The sequence below is a fragment of the Cricetulus griseus genome (genome assembly GCF_003668045.3).
Source record: "Cricetulus griseus strain 17A/GY chromosome 1 unlocalized genomic scaffold, alternate assembly CriGri-PICRH-1.0 chr1_1, whole genome shotgun sequence".
Taxonomy (NCBI): domain Eukaryota; kingdom Metazoa; phylum Chordata; class Mammalia; order Rodentia; family Cricetidae; genus Cricetulus; species Cricetulus griseus.
In genome coordinates, this window is record NW_023276807.1 from 164,083,482 (window position 1) to 164,094,570 (window position 11,089).

General features: G+C 45.1%; 1 protein-coding gene across 5 annotated transcripts in view; it reads right to left on the minus strand.

The window, feature by feature from the left end:
- The window catches only part of Wdfy3 (WD repeat and FYVE domain containing 3), a 227,702-nt gene extending 218,595 nt beyond the window's left edge, over nucleotides 1-9,107 (minus strand). For 2 of the 5 annotated variants that reach the window (XM_035453188.1, XM_027388524.2), the window contains exon 1: nucleotides 8,963-9,107. The gene's annotated coding sequence lies outside the window, so the exon portion shown is untranslated. The remainder of the gene's footprint in view (nucleotides 1-8,962) is intronic. The other 3 variants (XM_035453190.1, XM_035453189.1, XM_027388521.2) reach the window with 2 other exon arrangements.
- Nucleotides 9,108-11,089: the final 1,982 nt, after the last annotated feature.

Here is an 11,089-nt window from a genome sequence, read left to right on the forward strand (position 1 = left end):
TTTAGTAATAAGATACAAGCTGCTTACTACAACTGCACAAGTCGTTAGCACCTGGCTGTTAGCTGGGTGGAGGGAAAGAGAGACTCTCTCTCTCTCTCTCTCTCTCTCTCTCTCTCTCTCTCTCTCTCTCTCTCTCTCTCTCTCCCCCACTTGTAAATGTTTCAAAACAATCAATAAAATAATAAACACAGTTTTAGTAAAGGTTCAGTGAAACTGAAACAGGTAAAGTATCTGTCCAAACTTGTGCTTAAACTATACTAAGTTGTAGGAATTCTCAGAACACTTCCCAATTCACAGCTCATGAAAGGTAATTTACATATACAGACTAGTTAGAGCAGGCGACACAAAAAAAGTTGGGCCTAACTTTCTAAGGGACCAAATAAACAAAGGCCACGTATTGTATTCTTCTTTCCTATTAAAACGACAAGCCTCCTCGAGGTCTGGACTGGCTGAAGAACTGAGGGGAAAGGCCAGGAGAAAACATCATGCAGGAAAAGGCAGTTGGGCCGGGCCGGGCTATAGATCTATAGCTGCTGACCACATACCTATTGATATGGCAGAAACTCCCGTATCACATGATCTCCACTCACACCTCACATCTAAGTACCAAAGGCTTAGGAAACTGAGGAAGTAAACTAAGGGATCATGTGGAAGAGTTCAACTGTCAGTGTTAAGTTGAAGACCTGGAATAGAAAGGACTGTCCAAGAGGCTGGACAGGTTAGGAGACCTGGACATGGGAATGCAGCTCTGTAGACAGACAGATAGATAGAGAAGCCTCATTCCTGGTCTTTAGCGCCCATGGGTCATAGCAGTAACAGAAGAATGCTTGAGGGAGCAGGCCACAGAGAAGGGTCAGTCAGCTGCAGTGCCTATGGAAAATGCTCAGTCATTTTGTAGGTTCTTTTACACCCAAATGACAGGAACCACTCAAAATCTACTGTGGCTTCCCCACGAATCTAGTTGATTTAAAGTGTCTAATCTCAGCTTGCAATCTCCGACAGATGCTAACTGCAGTCCTGTCTATACCAGCTCTCCCCAGGCTAGAAACCAGTTTAAGTCCTGAGCTTGCTGGAGCAAGGCTGCTTCTGACCAACACAATGAGCTTTTGTGGAACATCACAGAACAATGGTATAGAAATGACTGGAGGCTTTAACATTGTGCAAAACCACACAGCATCCACCAACACACTAGTACACAAATGGAAGCAAAGCTAAAAAGAAATTCTAGGGGCCTAAAGCTTAAGTTGATGAAAAAAAAATCATATCTTTTATTGAAAGACCTCACGTGCACATAGGACCACTCTGATAGAGAAATAAAGTTAAGACCCCATCCAGGCAGGAGCACAAAACTCAACACAATGGTACAGGAGCCATTAGCAAAATTTATAGCTTAGATGGTCAAAATATAACACATTACGGAAGATCAATAATCCAATATTTATGAGCTATTGCATTCAATCTACTGGACACGATGCCTTTTGGTTAAGCAATAATGGGAGGAAAGACTCATATTACTAACAGACATTAAGTGTTTTCCAGACTTACGGCCTTTGCAGATCAGTACTTAGGTCTCCCATCCAGTGGCCTTCCCCAGAAGTTTCAAACACAAGCAGGAACTTCAGGGTTTTGGAAGTTTAAGGATTAAGGATCAGGCAGCTTAGAATTGCATGTAGCAAACAACTGAACATCTAGGAAAACTCTAAAATGCTCCAGAGTTGAAAGGTCTCTGCAGGAATGAGACATCTAGACTCACACACACACACACACACACACACACACACACACAAAAAAAAAAAAAAAAAAAAAAAAAAAAAAAAAAAAAACTCACCCCACCAAAGTCCTAAAACAACAGGATTGAGTAAATGAACTACAGGACAATTCTTTGTTCAGCCAAATGAAACAGTAAGAAACACCACTGGGTGCACAATGATGTTGCTAGATATTTAAAATTTTGCAAGACTAGTGTTTCAAGTTGTATGCAGAATTTCTATTCTAGACCTATCAATATTTGCAAATAAAGATGAATGAGGCTATAAAGAATTAACTTCAATAAAACCCACTAAAGAAAGGCAAAGAGGACAAATGAGCCAAGCCCTCTGTAATGAACCCCCGCATTTAGCTTGTATTTAACTCTTCATCTCTTTGCCACTGTGTTTTTTTACCAAGGGTCACCTTCCCTAGTGTGTGGCATTTCTTCAAGTGGCATCAGTGTTGGGATAAGGCAGTGGTGAAATACAATACAGGATTTGGGGGATGTCCGTTTGAGGGGAGCAGAGAAAAACAGCTAAGAGGGTTGACACATGGCTATGCATTTGATCGATCACCATATATTTACTGATACCTATGCACACAGCTCACCAAATCCCCAGTGTGCGGCACGCACTGCACCATAGGGGCTGTGAGTCACTGCAATGTCACTGGATGTCTACTACCCACTTATCAAAGAGTCTCCTTTTCAGCCATTCCACAATTTCACAAACATTCAACCACTGACACATGAACTCAGAAACTGAAAACAGAAATCTAGCCCTCCTCTTCTGCACCACAGCCAATATGGGTGCTAAGGGGATGAAAGGGACCAGCGGGGGGGGGGGGGGGGGGGGGGGGGACACGACACGGACTGACCTTTGAACCTTCAGGTGGAAGCCAGGAATGCATCTCTTTTCATGCGGAGAATGATGCAACATGGGCCAAAACTTCCTGAGCTTAGAAGTCAAAGTCCCTACACAAGGACTGGAAACTTCCTGAGCTTAGAAGTCAAAGTCCCTACACAAGGACTGGGACTGCTGCTCCCCTCTGCTCTTTCTGCAGTCAGCCCGTTCCTTCTCTCTGCACACATCCTCCTATGCCAAGGCTCAGCACAGGTCTCTTGGTCTACAGAGTTTCCTCTCCCTGACTGCTCCAGATTTCTTCTCTTCCAGAGAGACTTTCTCACACAGCCCTCTATAACTAGCAATCCCACCCACATGGCACTGCAGTCCTGCCTTTACCCTTTGAACCCAGCCTGTGCCTCCATGGCACTTCCAGCACTCCATGGATGGGGGAACTGAGAGCCATACTGAATACTGTAACAGTCACTATCCATGTAACTGACAACAGCATGCACCTGTTATCTGTACCTCTATACCACTATCTGAGCTGAGTTAGAGCACTCTACCACCTTGCAGGGCACACGGCAGACAGCAGACACTCGGTCCTCCTTTGTAAACGGAACAAATAAATAGGTGATAGGAACAGACTAGAGAAGCTGGGGCCAGGTCACAGGGACCTTTGTCTTCACCAGGAACAACTGCTTTCAGAGCAATTTGATAGTAACTCTGGAGATTCAAGGGTTCTATGCAGGAAAAAAATAATATAACAGAAAGTCTGCAATTTCATAGTTTTCAAAATTTACAGACAGAATTTGCTGTGGAAGGGATATAAGGGTCATCTATGGGGAAGGGGTAGAATGGAGCTCAGATCGTTACAAGATCTCTGTAACACTTCAACAAACAGACAGGGCTGAAAATCAGCTTTGGCAGATGAGGAAGAAAGAGGTTGAGGAGGAAATTTGTAGATGATAAAAGTGATTGGATCTGAGACTTCTGTAAATAAGGACCTGAGGGATGCAAATGGGTGAGGATTTAGGGTCTCAACCTGGTAACAGCACAAGAGCTAAAGGCAGGCATGGTGGGTACACCTCAGGGAGAGGGCATCAGGGTAGTTTCAGACACGCTGAGGAGAGCAGCCCTGAACACCCTCTCACTGGCTAGGCATGGGCCAGCAGTTGGATATCAACACACAGATCTAGAACTCAGTATGGTGTGGGCTTGTTTTGCCTTGTTTTATCTAAATGGCAGTTAGAGATGGAACGTTCAGAAAAAACAGTGCTGCATGGCTGTAATCTCACTTATCAATGAGGACGACGTAGAAGTCACCTAAGCCCAGGAATTCTAGGGAGACCATGCTCAAAAGGAGAAAAAGAAAAAAAAATCACACAAGTACTATTTCAAAATCAGAAATGAATGCCTGAGCATCAGATATGTTGATCCACAAGAAGAACTAAATATCAGCTGGTTGGTGGTGGTCGTGCACGCCTTTAATCCCAGCACTTGGGAGGCAGAGGCAGGTGGATCTCTGTGAGTTCAAGGCCTGGTCTACAGAGTGAGTTACAGGACAGCTAGGGCTGTTACACAGAGAAACCCTGTCTCAAAAAAAAAAAAACAAAAACAAAAACAAAAAACAACAACAACAAAAAAAAACTAAACGTCATCTTGTATTAGCACTAAACCATAGCTTTGTGGGTTGATAAATAGTACATAACAGAAAACATGATAAATGATGAAAGATAACAATAAATACCAAATATACTTAACCATGAAAATATATATATATATGTAATGCCACAATTATTCCTATACTATATATATTTTACAAAATCTGAGGATAAGATCAAAATCTATACAATTAAATGTATCCTGTCTATAAATGCCCCCTCTGACAGCAAACTATCAAAATAACAATTCAATAACACAGTACACATTTGCTGTTTGGTGTTTTCTCAAGTACTTCTTTCTCTTCTTCCCTTCCTTCCTTCCTTCCTTCCTTCCTTCCTTCCTTCCTTCCTTCTGTCCTTCCTCCTTCCTTTCCTCCCTCCCTTCCTCCTTCTGTCCCTCCCTTCTACTGGCCTAAGTATAGGTGAGATTGGGCAATGAGTGCAGGACTAGTCACTTTAAAATAGCATCGCTATTCAGCCTTCCTCCAATGAGGGTGTCTGCATGTCTGACATCCCAAAGTCACCCACTTACACCCTGGGTGTCTCCAGGTAGACATTGGCTCTTGTAGGAAGTCCTGACTAGTCTAACGTGAGTTCTTGGGACTCCTCACCTCATACACACCAGGACATCATTTAGGCAAGGCCCCGTCCAATGGTCTCTTTCACTCAACTCTAAGCTCTGCCATGACAAGTGTTCTGCAAGCGACATTCACAAGATGCTTGTTATAAGTGTAACACAGGTATGAATCAATGGCCCAACAGAGGTTACACAAACATGTCTTACATTTCAGGTACTCAAACCAGGAGTAGGATCATTCTTGCTGTAATCTAATAAAACTACTTGCATATAAAGTTCTACCTACTGTATCTTATAATCCATTCCTAATTGATGATATAGTATTCTAGAAATTAAAAAATGTTTGACCATTAAAAATTGAATGTTCGGGGGCTGGACAGACTGCTCAGCAGTTAAGGGTTCAAACTGCTTTACAGAGGACCTGGATTCAATTCCCAACACCCACAAGTCTTACCCTTTGAACTCTGGGGTCACCTGACACGTGTACACACACACACACACACACACACACAATTAAACTTAAATAAGTATTTTTAAAATTTAAATATTTATAATAAATATATATAATTCACCCCAACCCTTTGCCTCCATTAGAACTACATACAGCACTGCCCTCAAACTTGCTACTTAGCTGAGGCTAGCATTAAACTCCTGGCCCTCCTGCCTCCACCTCCCAAGTACAGGGATCACACCTAGCTTTAACTTTAGAACTAAAGTGCAAAGTTGAACTGAAGCACAAGCAGAATAGCAACTTTGAATTTTTTCAAGCCTGAGTAAAAACTGAAAATACAGTTTTGCAGTGATCTCTTTACTAAAAGCTAATTTGACAACATGAAAGATAATTATATACTAAGTCACCCAAGAAACATCCTTGATAATTAATGTTGTGGTCATCAAAGTGAGATCACGGCTGACAACTAAGACAAAAATCTAAAATGTTTATCCTAAACTTCCTGTTGTCTCAACTACTACTGAAAATAAAAACTAAGAAGTCAAAAATGTTTTTTAAAAAAATGTAAGCACATAATATACATACAATAAATGGCTAAAAGTACTATTAACCAATAACAAGTGTTGACAAGGTATACACATCACCGGTAGGCGTGCAAAAGGTATGGCCATTTTAGAAAACAATTTGGCAGTTTGATAAAAGTGCATTGATACTTACAATAGGACCTAAGAGTCCCACCTCTGCATATTAAGTCACAAAAACTAGACCTGTATGCCGAAGTTCAAAATATCCTTATTCATAATTAACCAAAACAGAGAAACTCAAGTGTCTATCAATCATGAAGGGACAAAATACGGACCACGCTAAAATCATGGTACTCAGGGGGAAAAGGAAACTCAGGGTATGCTGGAGCTGGCTGGTACCAGCTAAAAAGAGCCCTTGGTTGAGTTTTGGGGATTTTTCCATGTTGGTTTATGAGGCTTAATATAGGCGGTAGTGACTATTACACTACAGTAATTACCAGATGTTACAAGTCAGGGGTTGGTTTGTTTTTTCTTTTGTTTTGTTTGGGAGAGCAGGTTGTCAGCGTTTACTAGCCATGACTGTAGCACTGCTGTATGACCAGGCATTATGCTGAATACATAAAGACACAAAAGGCAACCTTCTGTACAATGCATCTGGATGGTGTTCCACAGAAGACACTAATGGTTGCCAAGGGTTGAAGACTAACAGCAAAGACATGAAAGGCCTTTCTGGGGTGGTATGAAGGTTCTGCTTGTCTGTAATACCAGATGTATATGTATATGTATATGTATATGTATATGTATATGTATATGTATATGTATATGTAAAACCTCACTGCACAAAGATGATATCTAAGTAAACCTAACCTGAAAACACTAATCATTAATGTATGAATTATATGGGCAAGAAATGTATCAGATACACAGAAGGGGGCCGGAGCTCAGTGCAAACACCAGATTAGCAGATCTATACCTGACATAAATAGAAATGAACATGAATATGTAGGGGGGAAGGGTGACTTGGTAATCACAGACAACACTAAACCCAGAGGGTGAATGATCCTGGGAAGGGTGCTACAGGAATGGCTTTTGGGTGCGATTACAGAGCAGTGCTCATACCTGCTCACCCAAGCAAGTCGCTACCACTGAGCCCTTTTTATTGCAAGTCTATCTCTCAAAAATGCCATGTTACGATGATTTTCAGATACATCTTCACTTCTAATTGATGTCCTAAAACATCAATTACTCATCCTAACATCTATCAACTGTCATCACTGGCTCTAAATTTAGAACATCTGGGCCCCTAAACTTCCAAATTGCCTAATTCCCCATTTGTACAATGGGATCAGCATTTTCATAAGGTCTGAATGATGATACATGAAAAACTATTGTGTTATACTGCTATACTCTCGGCCACAGACATTAGATACAATCAGTTGGAAAGTACATAAGTTAATTCTTATTTGTTTGAGGTGGTGTCACTTGTGGTGCTCAGTCTGGCTTGAAACTACTAAGCTTAGCTATTTCTCTTGCCTCAGCCTCCCAAGTACTAGGACAACAGGTGTGAACCACCACACCCAGGCAGGATATTTATTCCTTTACTCTTATGTCCAGTTGTTCATAATTTTTGTGGTCCCATATGAAGTGGGGGGGTGCGCTAACAAATGCTACATTCTGAGGATAATTTCTGGAAATTCCAATACCCTACTGAACGAAGCACATTAGCAATATTAAGAATGCCAGATGTACACAGTCAAGGCTTGCCAAGTTCAGAATCCTCGGAGGATCTGACACTGGAATGTTACACTATCATTTAACTTTCTTTCACATTTTTCAAGTTACTTCAGAACCTCATGCTTCCTAACTCATATCACATTTGTGGAGAAATTTTGTGAGAAGCATATTTTACATGAATGGATTTCAACTAAGGAAAAGAAACTATTTAAAAACCTGTATTTCTAGTTGCTGGAGGCAGAACTGTTTGAAGTATTATTACACACAATACTGATTTCAAATACCATGAGTTCTCAAACCTAATGCAAAATGGATCTTTTTAAAAACATAAAAGCCTATCAAGCTAATTCTTACACTGCAGGGTCCCATGATACAAGTTTTTATTTTTCTTTCTAAAGAGAGATTTATTTTTACTAGACCTGTACACTCATACCTCATCCAGTTTTTCTGTATATCAAATTCCTTGGTTGTTTTGTTATTTTTACTTGCTAAACATCTTGATAGTGAAAACTAGTTGATCTAAATCTACCTGATAGACACCAGCCTGGAAATATGCTGTCTGGATGCAACAAGGTTTTGTTTTTTCTTTCTTTTTTATTTTTTGCTGGTTTTCAGACAACATTAGAAGCACTTGGTATTGACCGACCATGCCTATTAGTGAACAAAAATAGTTTTTCATATGCATAAGCACCATTTTCCCACAGAAAACACTTAGCCACCGCTGAGGCACTGAAAATCTATGCGTATGGTAAACATGCTAGATCTGAATTTATCCTATTATGTCTACGAAGGAAGACCTCTCAGACTCAAATCGGGGGGAAAAAAATCAATGGAACGCAGCACCTCCGATGCAACCAGTCGGAAAGGTCACCGCTGCCTTTTAAACCCCGCCATAAGCGTGAATGTTGATGATGCCACCACATCCGCGGTGCAAGACAGAAGCATCCCAGGTCTTTCCACCGGGAAGGGTTTCCAGCTCAAGGCACAGAGGGATGAGCCAGGAGAGGCCCGCGGCCCTGGAGACGGCGCCCGAGGGATGGAGGCCGCGCTCCTCTGCGCCCTGGCGGAGGAGGGGGGGTGGGGGACCGGGAATGGTCACCCGGAGGGTCCGCCCGAGGGGACCCGCCTGACCCACCCCCATCCCGGGACACCGCCAGGTTACGCCCCCGCCTCCCCGGAGCGGCGGCTGCCTCCCCCTCCCGGTCTCCGGGGCCCCCGCCCGCACGCCCCTCCGCCGGCCGCCCGGGGACCCGACGCCGACGGCGCCCTCTCCAGGCCCGGGGGAGGACGCTGGCGGGGGAGAGGCTGGGCCGCGGCCTGTCCCCGGCGGCGGCGGTGGCGGCGGCGAGCGCGGGGCCGCGCGGACAGCGCCTCCGCCCCGCAGGAACAAAGCGCCCCGCGGGCGGGCGAGCAGCACTCACCGCGGACCGGCGAGCCTGGGTGCGGGGCCCGGGAGCCCCCCAGGCCGGGCCGGGGCCGAGCGCCCGCTGCAGTCCGCGAGCTGCGGGGCCGGGGCCGCCGGGCGACAGCCGCGCTAGGCGGCCGGGGCAGCGACGCCGCCGCCGCCGCTCCCTTCTCCGGCCCGGGTCCCTGCTCCGCCGCGTCTTCTCCCTCGCCGGGTCCCCGCCGCCGCCTCAGCCTCGGCGCTGCACCGGCTGCTCCTCTCCATCAAGGCCGGGCCGGGCCGCGGGGGACATCCCGGAAAGTGAGGGCTGGTGGCCGTCTCCCGCAGCTGCTGGTGGCCATCTTTAATCCTCCTCCTCCCGCTCGCTCTCCCCACCTCCCGCGCCTGCTGACGGGCTGCTCGGGATCCTCCTCCCGCTCCTCCCGCTCCTCCCGCTCCTCCCACCAGGCCGGCCGCAGAAATTGCAGCCGCCCGGGCCGGCCCCTCCCGCCTTTCCTTCCTCTTTCCTACTTCCTTCCCTCCCCGCAGCTCCAGCTTTCCCGCACCCTCTGTCGGAGCGCACCGGCTCCGCGCCCCTCGCCCTGGCTTCTAGCTCCCGGGTCCCCTGGCTCGGTGCTCGCCCACCCTCTCCGCGGGTGTCTCGGGAGACCCTGATGAGAAAGGACCGCTGCGCGCCCCTGAACCCTCCACCCATCGCTGAATGCTGTCACAAGCGATGACAACACGCAAGCCTGCGTTCATTTTTACTCCAGCTGGAGTACAAAAGAATGCCCACGCTAGCTCTTCCACTACTCTGCCTCGAACCTCCCACCTTCTCCGGGGGGGGGGGGGGCTCAGGACCAGGAGTTATGTTCCCAGTCTCCAGGGTTGTCCTGGGTCGGTGACCTTGAGACCATCGCCTGAGATTTTTAGGTTTGCCCTTTCTTTCTGGAGAGATGCATTATTTATTTATTTATACCTCCATAGATCTGACCAACACAGTCTTTGGACCTAATAAGTATGTATTTTAGGTAAACCTAAAGCAGCCAAGCGGGCATCAGCTTGCCTATGTTCCTAGTTAGCCCAGCGGACCATTTGGGTCATACTTCTGCTCTGGCGACGGGGACAAACTGAGTCAGCATGAATGCTTGAACTCCTTTAAACCGCTCAGAGTGGGGAAGTGGCACTTTACAGAAACTGGAAACGTGAGCCTGTTTTTCCAGCGTTGCAATCTACAGCAGTTTCAGGATTTCCTCTAAGAAAAACGCAGCAATTTGGACTTGCTGTTTCCTTTTTTTGAAGCCAGTTTGTGTTTGGAATTGGATCCAGTTGTAATGATTTACTCACTGCTTGCTACAAGACTCAGCACTACTGGCAAACCTAGACTTTATCTGTAGGGGCCACCCGCTGGCAAGGGAAAGCGCCTTAGCCAGGTTGGGGGAGGGGGATGAGGAAGGCAGGGAAGGGGGGACAGGCAACAGAATAAAAAAATTAGATGTTACTAAGTTCTGAGAAGAATATGGCAGAATAAACCTTTAAAAAAAAAACACTTTAATAACAAGATTGGCATCTTCTGAGAGGCAAGCAGTCTCTAGAACTCTTAAACCCACATAGTCTTTGCTATAGCATTCTGAGACACGGTTTTAAATAAATCATTAAAAGGCAAGCCACTGTGTGGAGGAGGGGTGTGTCTGCTTATAGTTCCTTGTTGCTGCTCTTTCCTTTGTGGCCCTTTGGTGTTTATTCTTTAGATTTTGTTTCTCCGATCTATCATTAGACAAAAGCACCACAAAATCCTCGATTCTTAAGCCCCTGAGTGTGGTGAAAAGAAGAGCTATTGGATGCTGTGACTTCATAGGGTGAGAAAATTCAGTTGAGTCAATACGGAGACCACCGTGCATTTTAAAAGGAAGATTTTTAACTTAAATATGAGGCTTCCGAATTCTTGTCATTGAAATTGGGTTTATATTGAAAGCAGAAAATGTATGAAATTTAAGTCATTAGTCCATTAATTATAAATGTTTTTCTATCGAAAAAACAACATTGCAATAAAGTTCAAGGGTTCCTCAGTCTGCAAATGTGGCAGCTTCCTTGTTGGTGTGTTACAGACAACATCTCAGGAAGGTTTTTATTCTAGTGCACAACCGTACATGTAGCCACCTCC